Raw genomic sequence first — 22,966 nt, 5'->3', positions numbered from 1 at the left:
GCACGCCACTTTCAACACCCAGTCTATAAATACTGTGAATGATGTACGTATGAAGAGAGAATTTTTTTAGATACAGTCACGTAAAGACTTATCTATCCGCTTTATAAGGAAGACAGTTGGGTGGAGTAAGTGAACGTGAGTATCTGTAACGAGCCCACTCCTGTCTTGTCCTTGGTCAGGAAATGTCTAAGGTCAAGCGCCCATCGCGATTATTCTCTTTCACGGCAGAAATACTCGCCGATCACGATGTACAGGGTGATTCAAACTTGACGCCTTCGACTAATAACAATCCACAATGATTGAAGTATTTGGAAATACATTGGATCAGTAAGTACTCACCTAAGTAGTAGAAGTACAAGTAGTACAAGTGTACGCATCTTTTAGTAAACTTATACTACAATCAAACTGCTGCTGTTAGGGTCGATGAAGGAACTACTAATGACTGATGTTATTATTCAACTTGTATTCAGAGAACATTTTTCACGAGGCAAAACAGAAGGCGTTAAATTGGAGACGAGATCATAAATAACGTAACGGAGACGACACCGCCACTGTCGCACAGAAAGCATGGAAGACTTGCAAACGCTGCTAGACAGAGTACATGAAGCTAGTTCCAAAAGGGGTATTAATATAAATATTAAATATCAAGATGACGAAAAGGATGTTTGCGGGTAAAATACAAATTAATCCAATCCCGTTAAAAATCAGCGGACACAATATTGAACAAGTACCGCATTTTAGATATTTAGGAAGCTGGCAAAATAGTGAAAATACATGTGACGAAGAAGTAAAGGCAAGAATTTAAATGGCATGTAGAACATTCAGAAAATTGAATACCACGCTCACTAATAGAAACCTGTCACTGCAAACCCGATTACGAACACTGCGTTGTTACATATGGTCCACTCTTCTTTACGGATGCGAGACATGGTCGCTAAAAGTCGAAGATATAAATACAATTAAAGCTTTTGAAATGTGGTGCTACCGGAGAATCCTTAAGATTACTTGGACCGAACATACATGCAAGGAAGAAGTTCTTTGGCAGCTCAATAAAGATCGGGAACTCTTAACCACCATCAAGGCTAGAAAGGTTAGCTACTTCGGACATATAATGCGAGGCACCAAATCATTCTAGGAAAAGTCGAAGGTAGAAGATGGATAGGTCGAAACAAACTGTCATGGCTGAGAAACATACGGAATTGGACCGGTCTAGGGGTGGAGAGGCTGTTTCATCCAGCAAATGATAGAGACCCACGGCACCGCAAGAAGAAGAAGTGGGTACTCAGTAGTCTACTAGTGCGCACTCAGTACTCACTTTCTAAAACAAATTATCGATCGAAAATTTTTATTATATTATTTCAATTCATTGACGTCACTTTTTTGGCTTCTCTTTCGTGCTTTTAAATAAATACAATATATCTACTATCTACCAAAGATTAGGTAACATCACAACTTATGCTCTACCAGATGGTCATTTTTGAGTATTCCGAGGTTCACTTGTTTACGTACATGTTTAATACATGCCAGTAGTCAGAGCACCCGCCTTCATTGATTTTTTAAACCAAATGTCAATGGAGCTCAGAAAAGTACTTATTTACATAAGATAAGACATTACGCACATTTCCAACTAAATGACTCTGTAAATGAAGTCGGCAGGCAATTCAGTGGTGGACAGAGAGGGGGGCCCGTGGGGCCTTTATAAATTGGGTTAAATATTAAATTTTCCGGTTAAATATGGCGCCCTAAAAAGCATATTCTACATTACTTTTTGTTTGGGCTCCCCCTAAAATAAATTCCTGTATCCGCCCCTGGCAGGCATGTTATGAATTAGCCTGTAGTTATACAGGATGTCTTAAATAAGTGTTAATATTTTTCGACTGCAGAAACACGTCTATGATTTTTTTTTTCGATAAAAAATTTCTTTGAATACTCGGAATTTTTGGAAAAAAAATTTTGGATTTTTTTTAAATTTTTTGTTAAAAAACATAGGTAGTAGGTAAATTAAATTTACAAGAAAGAAAACCCAAAAAAGATCCAGCGGTTTTCAAAATGTAAGCCAAAAATTTTTTTTTTCGAAATTTTCAATGTCGAATATCTTAGTTATTTTGGATTCATTTAAAAAACGGTAAAGAGAAAACATATTTCTTTTATCGAGATCTACCGGCAGTCCTGAAAATATTTGCACTTATTTATTTAAGATTCACCGTGGCATTATTACAATATCGTCGATATGTCTGTTCCCAGAAGAATCTCTGACTAGTCAGCAAGTTTCTCATTGGTTGAAATGGGTAGAAACCTGATTGTTAGTCAGGTTTCTACGCATTTCAACCAATAAGAAACGCGCTGACTAGTCAGAGATTCTTCTGGGAACAGACCTGATATAAACAATCAGATCAATTAAAAAAGTATGTTAACTACAGTTGCGTATTAAATTAATAAAAAAATTATATAGAGAGAATAAAAAAATACTAGTGTAAAATTTACATAATATGTATCACACACAAACTTCAGTATACCAGGTGCGTCTCAAAAGTGGCTCACCCCTATAACTTTTTTATTTTTTCAGATAAAAAAACGATATTTGGTATGTTAGTATATGACATAAATTAGGATTGATTGGTGTATTCAATTGTTTTTGATCACTTCCTGTTTCACCGGAAATGACTACAACTTTTGATTTTTAAATGGCACCATCGGTATTTTTTTTGCTTTATTCGATAGAAAATGACATTCTGAATAGAATGACATATCATATGTCAACTTTTGACATTCTCGCTTAATAAAAAATTGTTTTTTAAAATCCAATCTAGAGTGCCATGTGTATGTTAAAAACTAATTTTTCATCAAGGAGCCTTGGAAAAATAGATTTGATTGTCTAATGTTTTAGTGTCTTGTCCTGGCCAGTTAGAAAATGCTTAAATCGTATTTTTAATCGTATCTCAATTTTTTAAATGGAACGAGGGTTGCTCATTAGCATATTTAGAAAAAACATTTTTTTACGAATAATTTGATACCACGCACTTGGTATTTCAAGTCAAATTTTCGTTACGAACCGCAAGTTCTAATTTCAAATAAACCATATGCGAAAATGTCAAAAGTTGACATATGATATGTCCTTCTATTCAGAGTGACATTTTCTATCGAATAAAGTAAAAAAAATACCGGGGTACCATTTAAAAATCAGTCATTTCCGGTGAAACCGGAAGTGACCGAAAACAATTGAATACATCAATCAATCCTAATTTATGTCATATACTAACATGCCAAATCTCGTTTTTTTAACTAAAAAATTAAAACTTTAAAGGGGCGAGCCACTTTTGAGAAGCACCCGGTATATAGTACTGTACTATTAATTCCATGACATAACTTAAAAACTTACTTAACCTATTGAAATAAAATATCATAATATGAAGTACCCAACATATTTTAATACGAAATCACACAAATCGCCGATGAAAATACGTAAAGGCGAGCGTAAAGGCGTATCTCGAATGTTGACGAAATTTAGATAGATCCGCCAATGCACATTAATTTAAATGTTCTTCAAGTTGTGACGTTAAGATGTATCTCTAAAACGCACTGTTCGCTTTGGAAAATAAAAAGTTAAGGGTGTTTTGTTAATCGCATAACGTAAAGGGCGTATCTGAAATAATGTGTTAAAAAAAACCTTTATAGTACATTTATCAATAATTTTTATGGTTTATCTTATTAATCTTGCCTTGAGTTAAATAACCTCCAAAAATGAATCTCCCAATTTTAATACTCCGAGACTTATGTTTGAAATCATAGACTTAGAATAAAATATAGACTGAGCATCTCATTCATAAATAGCTGGAAGATGCGGACAGACAACGTCTTGTTATTGTTGTGTTATTGTTTTTGGCTCTAACGAGTGCGACACGAGCGATAGATAGGCTGTCTCCGTCGTAACGGTCGTTTCCTGACGGCTCTGCCGCCCAACGCAACACTGTCTTTTGTTTCTTCAGTGCACCTGCACTCTCCGTATCATAGGCGGGTATTTTTTTTAATTTTAATGAAGCTATAATTCAATTAAAAATATATCGTATTTAAACTTTTTTATATTATTAAGATTTAGGATAAAGAAAAATAAAGCAAAGTTTAGGACTTAGAAAAAAAATACGTCTTAGAGTCTAAAAACGATAAAAATAATAAAGTACGTGTTATAGAAGAAATTTTAATAATCGAAATTATTTAATTTTTGAAATTGATGATAAATTATTAATTTAATAAAATATTAATTTTAGTCAAACATTTACAACTCTAATATTAATCAAAACAGGATCTATTCTATAGATATAATAGAACAGAAAGAGAAAAAACTTTATAATTGTTTAATTTTTTTTTCCGGTAAAAGTGATGTCTTATTATGTAAATTAGAAAAAACAGGAATCTGTTCCATTAAAGCAAGCTTTTAGGAAGTGAATAAAATGAAAACTACATTTATTTAACTCGTTACTGTCTTTATTATAGAGTAAGTATAATAATGGTAATGGTGACTATACTTTATTCAATGGAAATATGCACCAAATTCAAACAAATATAAAAGGCATGAGTATAAACAGTATTACTACAGTAATATTGAACATTGGTTCAAAAATATTACATTAATATAATACAATATTACTGTAGGTATTACTGTCAACGTGCAAGCTTGTTTGAAGCTTGATGTATTTGTATGCGCTTGGTACATCTTGGCGTTGGAAAATGTATAGAAAATTATTAAGAAAAACTAGTACGTAATGGGGGATATCTTGATATACAGAGTGGTCGGAATTGTATTCAGGAAACTTTGGCAGCATAATCTGCAAATAAAATCAGTAAAAAAAATAGTATAAATTTATGTCCTAAAATGCTTCGTTTCAGAGATACAGAGTGTAGAAATTTCATTTTTATTTCGCTTTTTTCCAAATAATTTATGAAGAATGTATTGATTAATTCGTTTCCAAATATCTTGAGAACTATACTTGTGGCGAGTGTCAACAAGAGACCTTATTAAGTAAAAAACGTTGGAAATGTAAATTTTTCTCAGTAGTTTTATATAGATACAGACAAAAAGTATTACTCTTCAAATAACTTAAAAAATATGTAGGTGGCGCCCCCTATTAGTAAAAGTCAAATTGACATCTAAATCTAATTTTTCATGTCAAAAAACTCCCAAACGCCAATTTTCGTCCAAATATTGACGTCACTTCAGAAATTATTTGGAAAAAAATCGAAATAAAAATGAAACTTCTACACCCTGTATCTCCGAAACGAAGCATTTTAAAAACTTACAAGTTCATTTTTTTAGAAAGCCAATGCAACATTTCTGAGTTTCAAATAAAGATAAAAAACAGTAAAACATATAATAATAATATGTAAATTATTTTCTTGGATACATACATATATGGCAAATAATAACAGATTGTTTTATTAAAGATTTACGTTTTGGTTAATTCTAAAACTATCTTCAGATTATATGTGATATTACTTAAGTGATATTACATTATAAAAGAAAAAATGAAAATTATACCTTATAATCGAAAAAAAACGGCGTCAGCGATGGCTATGAAATGAAGATCGCTGTCATTTTATATGTAAAATTATATGGAGTATGTATCGATGGTTTTTTCCAAGCCAACTGGACGCCGTTTTTTTCGATCATACGGTATTACAAATTAATAATAGATTAACAGTCGAGAAAAAAAAAGAAAAAACTCTAGGTAAGTACTGGATAAATTTTAAAATGGCATATTTATTTTATCTTTGTTTAATATAAAAAAAACGAAATATCTACCTGGTTTACATAACCCTGTATAATTTGTGAAATAATAATGGACAAAAATGCAAGCGGTAAGAAAAATATTTACAAAAAATATGTACTTGTTTACATTTCTGGACCATTGTTCGTCATTTTTGTTATCATAATGGTGACCCTATCATAAAAACGTAGTTATTTCTATACCTGATGTGAAACTATAGGGAAAAAGTAATGTTTGTAAAATATTTTAGTCTTGAAAAAAAATAAGGAATGTTTGGTATTTTAAAATGTTTGGTAGCTTGTAATTTTTTCGACTTTCTCGATTGTTTATAGTTTATAATAAGCCTTAAAAATTGTTGTTTCATAATGGAATATCATTCTGGAATTCCTGTATGTTATTTTAGATTCTAAGGATGGTTTTAGAATAAAAAGAAACACATTTTTCATAAAAAAAAGCATTAAATTAACCAATGCCCAAGAAAATAATGTGTCTACTTCTTATGTACTTAATAATGTATCTACTCGTTATATTAATAACGAGGTTAGTAAGAACCTTTACGTAAATGATAAATATAAAAAATACAGATTTTCCAGGGTTTATAATTTACTAAATTATTATCTAAATAAGCGCCTTTCTACAACGCCACTGACGCCAAAATAGTAAATTTGACTTACCTGTGGAATGTTGTTCCAGGACTTAAATAGTCCAATTTCTTACAAATTTGGCACTGACGAACATGTTTTATAGTTTTAAATAAAAAGTAATCAAAATAAACACTAAACCGACACTACACACTAAGAAAATCGAATCCAAAAAAATACAAAAATCAAAACATCCAATAAAAACAATAAAATAGCCATGGAGAAACTGTGACAACAAGGTTTTACGACACGTGCTTTACTCTACTATGGCTCTACTACGAGAGAATAAAGAATGAACAGGCGACCCGGCGATTGATGGGTGTTGCCAAATTGTAAAGAATTTGTCATTTTTAAATAGTCTCCGACTTATAATTTAGTAGTATAGGGACTATTTAATACATCTTTCTACTATTAAACACTACTTTATTAAAATACAGTTTTAATATCTCAATATATGTGTATAACAACAAAAAAAATATTAATAATATTTTAGACGTGACAACATAGGCTGGAGGCGAAAGACTCAGACGGCCGAGGTCAGCTGCACCCAGGAGTAAACATGTTTACAAAAATTAATATTGGACCGCGCTTAAATGTAAATAGTGTAGTCTATATTTTATTCTAAGTCTATGTTTGAAATAGTAGAGTCATTTTTCTTAAAATCGCTCTCCTGAAAAATCGTTAAAAACGAGTTACGCCTTTACGTATTTTCAACGGCGAAATAATAAGTTGTTCTGTGACGAAATAATCCTAAACCATTTACTATAGGTACAACATTAATAATATACTCCCCAAGCACGATTATGTGAAACCGTACTGAAAAACTTATAATTTTGAATAGTACCGACCGTATTGTACTCATAATAATGTGGAGACCGTTATATAATCATTACCAAACGGCTTATTTATAGAAATATTATCTCAGTGTATTGGAAATGTAAAAAAGCGAGTACATGCAATTTGCCACACAGAACAGTCCATTTGAACGACCGGTCAAGCATGTAGTATTTTTTATGAACTGGTGTTTTTTCGTAATTTACATAAAACAGTAAATGCCTTATATAGGAATTGGTATATAGGTTTAAGATCCGATTACTAAGCTGGTGCATATTATATGGGTATAGTTCTAATAGTTTGCCTCCCACATCTGAAAATTTGCAGGAGACTGTGAAATATGTAATAATTTGTAATGCAATAATTTTTGTAATGTATGAAATTGATGAATCTAATTTAATTTAAAGTTTATTTTCTTCTTTTTAGAGCAATTAAATAAAAGCTTGTTTTTAAAAAAAATTAATAATTTTTAATACAATTTCAACTCAATTTTTATTGCGACATTTTTCTTGTTAATTCAAAATTATTAATTCTTCGATGTTGTGGACGGCCGTGGCTCGTGGCTTCAGCAGTAGTAGGTCGACTGCTAGTAGGTAGGTCGACAGCAATACGGTCGCTTTATCTGTTTAAATAAAATTATTTATCTATTTAATTAAAGCGACCTGCCATTTCAAGGAACGCAATGACTACACTGAATAGTCCCTCTCAAATAGTGCCATTCGGATTCGTATTCGATAAACTGAAGATAAATTGTGAACACTAATGACACACATTGCCACCTCACAAGTGCATGCGATAGATTAGCAACGCTCTGTATAAAGCAAAGTACGAAAGAAGAAGAATTCTTCGATAATTAGTTCTTCTAAAGATTTTATTGTACTTACTTACGGATCCCAGACCTGGACACTAACAAAATCAAATATGGATAAGGTAACAAAAGCTCAAAGATCTATGAAAAGACAAATGCTACATGTAAGGCTGGCAGATAGAAAAAGGAATGAGTGGATCAGAGGTAAAGCAAAAGTTAGCGATGGTAGTAGCAAAATTGAAATGAAAGTTTGCCGGTCACAATGTCAGACAGAAGGATGATCGATGGAACAAATGCATCGTAAACTGGAGGTCCTGGGAGAATAGAAGAAGTAGAGGAAGATCTCAGATGAGATGGACGGACGATCTGAGGAAACATGCAGGCACAAGATGGACGAGCACGGCTACAGAGAGAGAAGAGTGGAAGAGATTGGGGGAGGCCTATGTCCAACGATGGACCGAAGAAGGCTGAATAGATAGATAGATAGATAGATAGAAAGATTTTATTCGCCTAAGGGCAACATAGGCTTGCCCAGCGGCGAATCGAAGACTCCCAAACACTGTAGGTTTATCTTGTTTAGTATTTCCGATACCATCTTCAGACTAGCTTTATGGTACCATAATATTGTATTGTGGCTTAAGATACGAAAGTATACCAAATTTAAGCGCAATCGAACGTCAGAAAATTATTCTAATTCAGCTTACAAGCAGTGTTGTCAGCTCTTCGTTAATTATCCTACTAGATCAGAGCAAAATTTTTATTAGAATCATACTAATACATTTTTTTTCTAATATTTCAAATAACTCTAACAACTAATAATTTTATTAAATAAAAAATCTGGAAAACATTGTTTTCTTCTTTGCTATGGTTTAGTCCGAGTTTGACCATCAATGGTGTCAAATGATGTGAAATGCAATGTGTAAATTCTTAAAGAGGGGGTTCATCTTCTGATATGAAATTCATTGGGAATTCACAATGTACCTATCTATTTACTTAAATTTGAATCTATAAATGGCGCTTTATTTCTAAGAATCAATGCAAGAAAAAACCTGCCAATAATCTTACTAATCTACTAATAATAGAATTTCCTACCGAGGCTTCTGCAAAATCTACTAGATTTAGTAGGATTCCTATTGAATTGGTAACACTGGTCGCAAGACTTAACCCATATGAACAAACTGACATGACAAGTTAAATAAATGAAGGGTCCAGGGGAAAAACAAGAAAAGCGCCATTTTACTAATCTTATAAGAGAGCACTGGACGGCTGGTGCTTATCAGGTTCTTTCCATGCATTCTATATTTTTACTAAGCATATGTCATAGTATTTCAAAACTTATTGCCCTGCAGAGTTTAATCATTTTGTAGGGTCCAACTAGACCAATTATGATATTGTAAAATCCTAAAATTAAAAATTCGCGCTTATCAAGTTATTGCCCTGGACCCTTCAAATGCTTGGAAAAAACTTCCTTTTAAGTTGTCGTTATTTTTGAAATATAAGATAATAATTAATATATTTTAAATACTGGAATTGTAATATAATATTTCTCATTGTAATGTTACAGATTAAAAATGATCTGCATTAAGTACTTAAAATAGTAAGTAAACTTAATTACATAAATTTGTGAATATTACAAAAATGGCATCTATACAGGGTGTCAAAAATAGTGTGGTTAACCTAGTGATGATTCTAGAGATATAAATAAAACAAATACGTTCCTATAAAGATGCTTTCCGTGGAAGTTACAGTTGACGAAAGGGTAAGTATAAAATAATATATTTTCTTTAATTTTGAGAATATTGGTAAATCGTTGTTCTTGAACTTTGGTATTCATGCAAACACGTTATTGCCAACAGTAACAGTTTGCCCGTAACAATTTTTAAAGTAAGGTCTTTTTAAAAAATAATAAATATCATGTATGTGATTTTTTAGCCATGTATACAGGGTGAGTCTTAAATAAGTGCAATTATTTTTAGGGGTGGTAGATATCGATACAAGAAGCCTATTTTCTTACCGTTTTTCAGATAAGTCCAAAATACCCGAGTTATATATTTTACTTTGAAATTTTCCAAAAAAATATATATTTTGCTTAAATTTTGAAAACCACTGGATCTTTTCAAGGTTTTCTTTCTTGCAAATTTAATCTACTACTTATGTTGCCATATTATCAAAAAATTATGGATTTTAACTAAAAACTAAAAAAAAGTTACAAATAATTTTTCAAAAAATTCCAAATTTTCAAAAATTTATTTTTCGCTAAAAAAACCTCAATCGTGATAATCCTGTTTCTGGGGTCGAAATATACTACCCCTAAAAATATTTGCACTAATTTAATTTAAAACTCATCCTGTATAATGCATATACCTAATACATTCTTGCAAGCGACTGTTATTTAAATTTATATTTTCAATTTCAGTTAACAATATTATAAAAACTAATTGTAACAAATTAATTAAAACTTACTTTTTATATGATGTACCCTTATATGTCTCTGGTTTTGGTCTGTTACTGATTCTGAAAAGAAAGAAAAACAGAATTTAAAATTATTTACTAAATACCACTACACTCTCACATTATTCGTACAAGTCCTACATTACTATAAATGTATAAATAGCTTGATTGGTACCATTAGTACGGCTGTAATACTATTTAATAATTACTATTCAGAACCGACCGTTAATGTCGTACAATTGTTTTTACCGTCGCTACAACAAATATATGATCTAATACCCTCGATTCTGCAACAACGCGAACTGAATTGCAATTATAAAAATTGGTGGGTCCCCGATATGGTCTGTGTTTTATGTACTTGCTTAACCTATCGTGATGACCAATAAATTATTATTAAAAAAAATAAATAGAAATTTATTATTATGTATAAAAGCCGTTCATTCGATGGGAGTATTAGATATTATATATAAAGATATACTTCTAGCAAAAGATATACTAAGATAAGTCCTAACTCCTAGTCACTTTGAATTTTTGAAAAAATATAATAAATAATATTTAAAATATTTTTGCGATAAATTAAAATTAAAATATATTGTTCGTTTTTCATAGAAAATTGATTAACAAGCATAAAAAATATCAGTTCCGGGATAGTATTCAAAATATTTTTTCTACCGTTGTAAAGAGATAGGGGAATCTGAAATATATCTATGAACAAGAAAGAAATAGTGAGGGAAATGTATAAAAAAGAAGAAAAAGATTAAACGGCTCAGCCCTCAACAACTCGTAACCGTATACACCAGTGTACACCAGTGCAGACACGCACACTCACACACTCGCACAACCACACCTACACTAGTGTACACTGATGTAACTGCCTTCAGGCTTCATCAGTACGGTAAGGAATCAGGAAGCGATGAAACCGATCCCAAAACACAAAAAAAACTATTAATGAAACATAATTATTACTATTAAAAATATTGGATCCGGACCTAGAGGCACTAAATAAAAGACTAGTTTACGTACGGATCGGCCAGCGCGATCGTAGCCCGATGGTAGGCGGGAGTGGAGAGTGCCAGCCGTATGTTACCCAGGATGTTACCTGTCCCGGACCGAAAAAAATGAGGGGAACTAGAAAAACTAATTAAAAGTCTAGTTCTCGGGAATCTATTCAGTCGACAGATCCGAGATATAATACAAGGCGACGACGATGAATTCTGCCTTGTCTATTGCAACAGCCGGTATAATTACCACAGAAAATTGTCGTTGATACTGAACTGGAATGTTTGACTTTAGATCTGTAAGATTAAGAAATATCTTATAAAACGAAGTAAATATTATTCTGAATTTTTAGACAAAAACAAAAAGCTTAAAGTGAGGAAAAATGCAATTTTTCGGAAAATTTTTGTATTATTTGCTTCAATTGATTTGTTGATTTGTGATATAGTTTTTTAAACTCTGATTTGAGTTTCTTTTTTAATTTTTTTATCTGCAATTAAACTTACCTATGTGTTTTTAACATACTCAATTACACGTCTCGTTATATCCCGTACATTATAAAAATTATACAGATCATACTGTGAATAGTTCTGACTGACAACGAAACCCATTAGCAAGCAACGGGGTTGTCAATGTTAGTCGGGAGTTATTGTGAACTAAAGATCTAGTTTCAGAAACTATTCCTCCGGTGGGGAACTAGAACCAACGAACTAGTTCCTCCCAAGGAACTAGAATTCCCACCTCTAGTCTCTATTTAATTATTTCTATACTCAAAAATGTTTAGGCACCGAGAAATTATTTCGACTGTTCAAAAGATTTAGAACGAAAATTAAACGAGTATTGTTGCATTATTTACTACCGAAACAAAAGCAAAACCAAAGGACAAAAGAAAACAAGGTCTGCGCTAATTAAGCAGGCCAGATAGTGCGATAGCTCTTCGCGGTCTGGAGTGAGTTCCGAATAGCGGTTTCTTCGACGGCCAACAACGAGGTCAATATGTCCTCTATCTCGTCTAGATAGATGTGTGTGTGTGTATGCGATTGTGTATGGCCGTTACGCGTTCTTCTAATTGATTTACGTGTCGGTACGTCGACGTGGTGGTCGATTTCGTTTCGTTTGTGACGGATTGTGACCGTAGAGGATGGATTGGTTCAGGATATCGGCCGCAGTACTACACGGCCTGATTCGATAATGAACGACAAGAAAACAGAACAGCCGCCCAAAGGATTGCTAACAATAAGAATCAATACCTGTACAGGGTGTCCCATTTTCGTTTTATGGGATTTCTCGCTTATGAGTAGAGATACAAAGATGCGGTTTTCATATTCCTGTACCGCTTTTTATGAAACTAAATATACTATATACACAAACATTTTTTTGTCGTAGCCCACTTGATTTCTGAAACACAAGGCGAATTTCAAAATGGTGCATTTTTCGACTCCCGGTTACCTTATAACTTATCGAAAAGGTGAAAACTTAATTAATTAATTTTCATATACAGGGTGGACCATTTTGGTTGTTTCTAGAGGATATCTAGGAAACTGTAAGAAATATTCAAATTTTGATACTGCAGTCTCGGGTTCTTTTTTTGAAAAAATCACAATGCCGCAAACGGATCGTCGCTATCTTGATCGGTTTTGAAGCTACAGGGGGATTCTCAAATTTTGTACTTTTTGAAGATATATTATCGAAATTTTTATATTTATATTTAAAAAAATTTTTGAAGATATATAGTTCGATAGTTTGTTTATTTCAGCAACTACGCAAAAATGAATTATACATTCTAAAGGCACTTTTCGGTGTAGAATGCAGTGGCGTAGTCAGACTTTTTTCGAAAAAAATATTTTTTTAGATATAAACTATACTTCTGTTTTTTTAAATAGAACCCCCTGTATATTTTTAAATTTCCTAATTCAGCTTGGCATGGGCTTCTCGAAAATATAGATCCCTCTATATTTATTTTCACTATTAACCTCAACATTTCAATATTTTCTTAAAATATCTAGTTAATAGTAGGCCGCGCCGAGTAACAAAGTAAACGGTTGTCATGGTGATCGAGGCATCCTTTGATGGATGCGTGACATTTCAACAGATTGAAGTGTGTGTATTTTAAATAATAAAAAAATAAGTAAATTTGGAAATTTTGAGAAATATAATATGTTAGAATGTTATATTGAGTCTAACAAAGATATAAGCAAATGGCAGCTGATTTATATTTTGAGCGCGAGCAACCAAACCCAGCCATTTTTAAAAGGTCAGAAAATAGTTTAATTCTAGCTACCTAGGTCATCTGATATCACTTCCTTGGACTTCTTTCTCTGGGGCTTTCCGAAAAACGAAATTTATCAAAATGCAAATAGAACATTAGAAGAGTTACAAGATAGTTTTGTTGTGGCTTTGCAAAGTGTAACCAACATACACATTCGATATGCTGTTAGCGGCGGCGTGCAGAGACGGTGCCAAGTCCGTCTAGATAATAATGGGCAGTAGTTTGAACATTTAATGTAGTCTTTGTGTTTTTATTTTTTATATTAACTGAGAAGCCCGATTGAAGTAATCTGTTGAATTTGTATTGAAATATGTTCTTTTGTTTCTGTCACACTTATTTTATATATGCTTCGTTTTGTTCGAATTTTTTTAATTGCTAATACATGAATTAATTTGAAAGTAGATATTCGCTTGTTTCCTTTATTACTCGGCATGACCTACCAAGAGGAAAGTCGATATCTTTAAATAAATTGGAATTTTAAAGTTAATAGTCAAAATAATTATATAGTGTTATATATTTTCGAGAAGCCCATGCCAAACTGAATCAGGAAATTTAAAATATACAGGGGGTTGTGTTTAAAAAAACATAAGTATAGTTAATATCTAAAAAAATACTTTTTTCCAAACAAGTCTGACTACGCCACTGCATTCTACAAAGAAAAATGCTTTTAGAATGTTTAATTCATTTTTGCGTAGTTGTTGAAATAAACAAACTATCGAACATCTTCAAAAAGTACAAAATTTGAGAATCCCCCTGTAGATTCAAAACCGATCAAGATAGCCACGATCTGTTTGCGCCATTGTGATTCTTTCAAAAAAAGAACCCAAGACTGCAGTATCAAAATTTGAATATTTCTCACGGTTTCCTAGATACCCTATAGAAACAACCAAAATGATCCACCCTGTACACAGTGACGTTCGCTGGAAGCTTTTTTTTTAAATGGGACACCTTGTATATTATTCTTTTATATTTTCTATAATGTATTTTTTGACATATTTTTGAAAAAAAATTATAGATTATAGTATATTTTTAGAAAGGTAATAAGACAAATAAAAAAAATAAAATAAAATACAGGATATCGCACTTAAAAAAACATAAGTTCGAGTCATATTTCGAGAATGACAGCTCTCAGCAAAAAACTAGATACGCCACTGAATTAATGTGAAAAACTCAGTTTTTACCTTTTCGATAAGTTATACCCTTGATTAAGGGTTATACCGAGTAACGACGGGAGTCGAAAAATGCAAAATTTTCAAATTCGCCCTGTATTTCAGGAACTAAAAAGGCTAGGACAAATCTGTGTGTAACATCTTCAGTTTCATAAAAAGAAGTGGCACAGTGATGTGAAAATTGCATCTTTGTATCTCTACTCATAAACGAGGAACCCTGTAAAACACATAAAAATTTGGAAATTTTGAGAAATATAATATGTTAGAATGTTATATTGAGTCTAACAAAGATATAAGCAAATGGCAGCTGATTTATATTTTGAGCGCGAGCAACCAAACCATACTCTACACAATATTGTTAAAAAAATACCGTCATTCGGCGGCATGATATTTCTATATCTGTAAATGCCGGTGGAAAATTGAAGTAATTTGTCGTTGACAACGGTTTACATTTGACCTGGCAGACAAAAGCCGTCGAAAGGCGGCATACTGTATTATATATATATATATATATATATATATATATATATATATATATATATATATATATATATATATATATATATATATATATATATATATATATATATATATATATATATATATATATATATATATATATATATATATATATATATATATATATATATATATAATACAGTAATATAATAATACAGTATATATACATACACAACAAAAACATTGCCGAAATTATTACATAACCTAGCTTACCTCTCGTACCAATCAGATGCGCATTAATCAAACAGAAAAAAGTGAGAGTGTTTTGATTGCTAGAGCTCTAGCTAGACATTAACCTAACTTTAAGGTCCTTAAAGCAGGGTTGGAAAAAAATCATGATTTTTTTAAAAAAATAAAAAAATCAGATTTTTTTTATTTAAATCAGATTTTTTGGATTTTAATTCAAAATAATATTTAAATCGGATTTGCAAATGACTAGGACTTATTTCCAATTAAAGTCCTATCCTAAATGGCTAAATCTATCTAGATTAACATTAACAATTCTACGGGGCGAGTGATTTTTCCACATATATTCCGCAAAGAAAAGTCGTTCACTTCAGATCAAAAGGATTTTTTTTAAACGTCTCAAAAGTATTAATTTTTTGTCATTTTAATGTCTAGGCATAAAAGTAAAGCACTGTTACGCCTAAGCACAAAAGTACAAAAATATATTATTAAACTGATATTAAGTGTCAAATTCAACGACGTGTACAAATTGTTGTTCGATTACTGTTTATATTATTTGCAATGTTTGAAATTGATTAAAAAATTATTTGTAATGTTTAAAAAAAATAATATGTTCTATTCGGAATAAAAATGTACTTTTTGTGCCTCCCTGTAATGTTGGAATAGCTTTACGATGATCCTACAAAGGTACAGCATCGTCAAAAAAAGTATAATTTTTACTCCTAATAAAACAATACACTATTGTTCGGAAATAGTCTTAAGTCGAGAATGAAATTAGTATGTATTATCTAATATCAAAGTGTAAAGTACTTACTGCAGATCAAAATGTCGGTGGGAGTTTAGAAACATACAACCGTTTCAAAAAATATATAAAACAACATATTTTCTGACAACATTTATAGATTCTCGGGAATAAAGATATAATCTCTATATTAAAGCAGAAAAGAAGAACCTAGTTCTGCACTAGACTTTGCGAATGATATGTATTTGAACAGCGAATTTTTGTCACTTGTACTAATGTTGGTCTAATGGATTCACACAAAATTAGTTCAAAAATCGGTCCAACAATTAAATTGATGAATAGATATTTTTATATAGTTTTATAACATTTACAATTATTTTTTGATTTATTATCTGCTACATCTGTTATAGAAAATGTTTATAGTTTTCTAGGACACATTTTCATAACTTTTACAGTTATTTTTTAATTAAAGTACTAGAAGCATGTAGAATGTAGAATGTTTACGAAGGGGGTTAATCAACGCAATCTTACAGATTTATTGTGTGTACCCCTTTTTGGCCCATTGTGTGTCTCCATCATACAGTCTCAGGGCTTTGACAAAAGCCTATATCTGAGACGGCTCCACAGAGGCCAGCTCTCCATCTCCGACATCAGCCGTACCAAAGTTTATGGCACAACCGGTTGTAGTCTCGGCGCATTCAGTGGTAAGGTGTTCTGGTGTTTCCCCATTTTCCCCAAATCTGCATTTGTCGTTGTTTCTCACCTTCAATCTACTGAGATTTTCGTTGAGGAGAAAGTGTCCTGTTGAAAACCCCGTGACAATCCAAAGATTCATCATCATCATCATCAATGAGCCTGAAGTGTCGACTGCTGGATCTAGGCCTCCCTCAAACCTTTCCACTCTTCTCGGTCCTGTGCCACTTAGATCCAGTTTCAGTTTTCGACATCGGTCTAAGATTGTTCTTACTTAAATCAAGGAAAATCTTTTATTTTTTCCGGTCGTAAGTTCAGAGAAACTTTTTCTAGTGTCTTTAGACCGTTGGCGGATTGCCATTCCAGATTACGGATGGAGACATACAAGTTCTTGAGTTCCGCTTTAAGTTGGTTTCCGCTTGAAAAGCAGGACGGTTCTGGTCCATTTAGTGGAGTATTTTTCTAGAAAAGATTCAATAGCTAGCTACATCTTAGCTAGATGGTTCGCTTTTCCTCTTGGTCAAATCATTAACTATTGAGTCCCTCTGTTCAGACGAAATCAATTCGAAATTAAATAATAATGATGAAAAAAACTCTTTTCTTTACCACACACTAAAAAAATTGACTCAGAATATAAAAATTAAGATGAAACCTTTTGAAATGGCTAAACTACGAATCCCTACTAAAATCCATAAATATACAGAATGTCGTATAATTAAGAAGAAAGTAATATCTTATTTTTTAAAAAAATATATCCTTTCTTCAGAACCACAGAATATGTTTGTTAAAATTTAGTTCACTCAATTCGGGGCGCACAGAATTTTAAGGTCAATTATCACTCTAAACAATTCAGATTAGCATAATTTAGTAAATCAAATCCATTAGCATCTTTGTTTAAAATCGATTTCTCGTAATAGGACCTGTTTCGGAATGAAATATATTTTAGTCCCACTTTAGTTAAATTTAAGAACACTGGTAAAACTATAAATTTAAAAAATCTTATATCATTGTAAGAAATAACAGCATCTCTTAATGGAGCTCCACTTATGTCAATAAATACATAGCCTATGAAATGAACAGTTTGTGTGACCTACATATTTTATTTATATGGAGTTCTATATCATCAAGCATTAAGTAGCTAACATACGTTAATCTGTTCAGGAACCATATGTTCTATATAGCATGGTAACTGTCTAAGGTGATTTGCGGAATCTAATGATAATGATTTAAATGGTTTATAAATTAAATAGGTAAATGTAGATTATAAAGCATATAATAGTAGCGTAATAAATTAGTACTTATAGTATTATCCAGTAGCTACATAATACTAGAAATAGGCTCTCGTAGATAATATCATAACTGTGTATTTGCCTATATACAGAACAAGATAAAATACATTGAATATAAAGATTATGTAAGGAGTCTAATATTATTTTATGTTGTGCATTAAGAGACGGAACTAACGTCATAAAACGCCAATTTTTGACAGTTTTGTTAAACGTTTCACTTGGCACATTTGAATTTGACAAAAATTTTTGCAGTTTGCTGGAATTTTCTAAGCTTAAATTAAGTTTATTTATTTATAGCCAACGGTAAACAATTTTACATTTATAAATCAAGTAAGAAGATAAAAGTAAGGAAAGAAACAAATACAATCTTTTGTATTAAAATGGTAAAATACCTTATGGTTGTGAAATGAAAAGTACTATGAAATGAAAATCGCTGTCATTTTATATGGAATATTATATGAGGAATGTCATCGATCGTCATTTCCAAACCAACTGGACGCCGTTTTTTTTTCGATCATATGGTATAATATATTAATGTAATCTCGAAGACACTATTAAAAACTTTAAAAACTTAACTCTTAAAGAGCATACACAAAACTACAAAATAAGATAGATAGATGATTCTTGTTTATTTTATAATTGGTTTGTGTATACAGAGTGGTCGAAATTAGTAATTTTAACAGAGAAAATCTATTTCCTGATTAGATAGAGCAAAACCGGCATATATATCATATGATATCTATGTCGGTTTTGCAAATCCATATGGACTCGATTTCTGAGACATGTTTAATATTTTTTTCATTTTTACAAATAGATACTTGTAACTTTATATCGTTGAAAGGAGTTAAAAGCCAGTATTTTTTTAATTTCATACTCAACTATGATTTCCTCATTTCCATTTAAAAAAAATAGTTTCTTATTTCTAACCAAAAGAGCTAGTATAGAAAAAAAATGACTACGTCACTGGATTATGCTTAAAATAGTGTCTTAAGAATACTTTTACAGAATTTCATTATTCCGCAAAATAAAAAAGAAATGGGCAGTTTTCAAAATGGTCGAAAATTAAAAAAAAACGTATCTCAGTTGGCATTGAAAATATCGACAGGTGGTTTGTAACATTAAACATGTCTCAGAAAGCCCATGACATTACAGAAAACATGTATGTCGGTTTTGCTCTATGTAGCCGGGAAATAGGGTTTCTCTGTTAAAACAGACCAATTTCGACCATCCTGTACAAAGTATATAAATTTGGATAGACATAGACATTGCTTCAAGATTAAAACTATAGCGAAATAATTCTGAATTTTAAAAAGAGAATTTAAAAATAGTGACTTGTGCAACATACGATAGTTCCCCAACAAAAAAAAAACACACAAAACATAAAGATAAAAAACCAACTTCTATGTTACGAGTGGTAAATCCTAATAAGTTTTTAATTCATTTAGTGTAAATGCCCTCAATCTAAGTCTAGCAACTATAGTCAATTTAGTTTTTTCCAACTATAGTCAATTTTAGTTTAGTCAATCTAGCAATTTATACTCAAAAATTTGGAGTAAAGGCTCCCTGTGGTATGAATAAAAACCAGAAGCAGATACTTCGCTTGAGTTGGGTTCTCTTAGGTAAAATTTGTTGTGAGTATGTTCTCATTTTTGATATGAATAAAAATGTGTTTATGCTCGTTACGGTGAGAATGTACTCCATAAATTTGGAGTCTGATAGTGACCAGACTTCAGTGTAACCGTGGCAGAGCTATGGCTGAGTTCGTGCTTAATTTGCGTTCAAAAAAATATTATTAACCTAGAAGAAGTACGTGTGATCGTGACTTTAAAGCAATGTATCCATTTAATAGAGAAAATGTCGAGTGGCTATATAATAACTTTTTGGTTGTAGAATCCGAAGAAACAAGAGGTGGTGCTATATATGTAAAACTGATAAAATGAAAATATTTTTGAGATATGTAGGTGATCCGGGGTTTCAAACAGGAGTAGGAGGAAAAATATTGGTGTTCATCAAACTTCTGTTTCTAAAGTTGTGACTCAAGTTGCTGACCAGATGATAGAAAAATTTGGACAGTGTTATAGAAGCCAAAGAAAGATGGCAAACAAAGTACACTTTTCCATGTTCCGTGGGTGTGATCGATTGCACCCACATAAAAATAAAAAAAACACCTTTTCATGCTGATGCATATATATAAATCGCAAGGGATATCATAGCATCAATGTTCAAGCCACTTGCAATGCCTACATGCCTACAATCAGTTTGGAAATTAAACAGCGAGTATCTACACTTATCTACTAGAAGCAGAAACTCATTAATTCGAAATATGTTTATTCATATAAAGTGGAGTACAAACTCATACTTTTTGCTCATACTCATGAGAACATACTCGGAGTTTATACTCTGGTATTATTCATACCACCTAGTGTCTATGAAAGCACCTTAAACAACTTTTTTATTATTGTTATCTAGTCAATTACCTAACAAATAATCTAATTCTCGTCTTGTCTTATTATTCAGAATAAAATATAACAAAATCCTAAATACAATTTACCGCCGACAATTATAAAATATTAACTTATAATAATAGGACACTAAATAAGAGAAATATTAATAATATAAATATAAATATATTGTACTAGAATTTATAGAGAATATTATAGAAGATAATATATAAAAAATATTATAGAATATATATTTGGCAAAGACGCCAGATATAATATATATATATTGCACTAGAATTTAAGTATGGTAAATGAATCTTCCTAAATGTAAATACACACAATACACAAGCAAAAATTAAATCAAAGTTTTTTGATCACTAGATAAAACATGTCGTAAACTACAGATAGCAGAGACACCAAATATGAGAATCAACTCAGACAGCAAAAAGATAATTATGAAAAATGAGTTACAATAGAATTTGCATAATCTTACATGGTTTTATGATAATGATGGACCGCACACAGAGCAATGTAATAAATATACCATGTTGATAAAGTGAGGATGGTTTAAAAATTTCTCATAATACAGGGTTGATCACCACATACGACACGGAGTATTGTAGCTAATGTTGCTAAAGGATTAGATTTTTAGAAATTGTAAGTCTTGGGTTCGTTGAAGGACTATTAGAGCTACAATTTAAAAGTAATTTTACAAAATACAGAGTGTCCCAAATAAGTAAAAAATATTATAGTTGTATTTTTGTACATTATTGTACATTATTCCTGTACATTATTCTATTTTTAGATTGTACAATTGAAATAAAGGTAAATTTGATTAAGGTTTATCACACTTAAAGCTTACCTTTTTTGAAATATTTTCAATTTTGTGAAATTGCAGTAAAAAATTTAAAGCTCCATTTCACCAAGAATATTAAAGGTTTTAATACTAAATATTTACTGAAGATTATTTATTGATCAAATATTGTGTTGCAATAATAAAAATTATACTACCTTATACAGAGTGTCTAAAATTTTTTATTAAATAATTACTGGCTTTAAACGGCAATAACTTGTTTAATTTATTGGAATACCCTGCATATTTTACGTGAATGAGATGCTCAATTTAATAGTCTATCAAATTGTATTATACCATTTATTTCTTATATCAATTTTTTGTAGAAAATGCATTTTCTTATCATTTAGACCTCATTTATCACTGTACCCATGGAATATTGACATTAGATTATTTTTAAAGATTTAAAATATTTTTAAAAGAACATCTGTAGGATACACTAAGTATGCAAGTATGCATGTCCAGCAAACGATAATAGATGAAATAGAGAGAAGACTGCTCAGCAAAATAAAAACACTAAATCACCACAATACACCAAAACACTTTTACTTTTACACTGGACGCGCGTTTCGCTAACCATGTTAGCATCATCAGCAGATGATTAACTGAGTTTATAATCATCTGCTGATGATGCTAACATGGTTAGCGAAACGCGCGTCCAGTGTAAAAGTAAAAGTGTTTTGGTGTATTGTGGTGATTTAGTGTTTTTATTTTGCTGTGTAACACCAAAGGTTCCAACCCTCAACTGTAATGAGAAGACTGCTGGTATGGTATGGGCATGTAGAAAGAATGAGTGAGGACCGAATACCGAAGAAAATCTTGAAATGATCCGGAGTGCGGAAGACAGATCACGTATCGGGCTTTTCAGTCACAGAAAAGCTCATGAAAGGAAACGCTTTGCGTAACCATCTTCTGATGCGTGTCAAATACTCGTCAGCGAGTAATGGCAGTAGATGATTTTCATGATCGCCAAATGGAAGATTGGGTCCTTAGATAAAAAAATGATCCTGACACTTTTTTCCGTAAAGTTGTTCGTAAAAAGAAACCAATTCGACTATTCGTAATTTTGCAACTTTCTTTTGTCAGCCTCTCACGAATAGTTGTTTTTATTAAAATCTAACTAAATAAATAGTTCAAACTTTCTGAGTTGCTGAAAGAGACTCTAAGAACAACTGTTAAAAAAATATTGATAAATAAGCTATTATTAGTCAAAAATATGAATAAGTTTTTAAAAATCTGAAAATTTTTGGCAGTAAAACCAAAACGTAAAAAATGACAAGGACCATTTTTGTAGATAATTATCTAAGCTTTAT

General features: G+C 31.5%; 1 protein-coding gene across 1 annotated transcript in view; it reads right to left on the bottom strand.

Annotated features, from left to right (window-relative positions):
- The window catches only part of LOC115875626 (rhoGEF domain-containing protein gxcJ), a 275,457-nt gene that overhangs the window by 103,530 nt on the left and 148,961 nt on the right, over nucleotides 1-22,966 (bottom strand). Inside the window, exon 4 of the mRNA XM_030891130.1 lies at nucleotides 10,509-10,559. The gene's annotated coding sequence lies outside the window, so the exon portion shown is untranslated. The remainder of the gene's footprint in view (nucleotides 1-10,508; nucleotides 10,560-22,966) is intronic.

Source organism: Sitophilus oryzae, unplaced genomic scaffold (assembly GCF_002938485.1).
Source record: "Sitophilus oryzae breed Bouriz unplaced genomic scaffold, Soryzae_2.0 scaffold_1393_pilon_pilon, whole genome shotgun sequence".
NCBI lineage: Eukaryota > Metazoa > Arthropoda > Insecta > Coleoptera > Curculionidae > Sitophilus > Sitophilus oryzae.
This window is presented reverse-complemented; position numbering and strand designations above follow the sequence as displayed.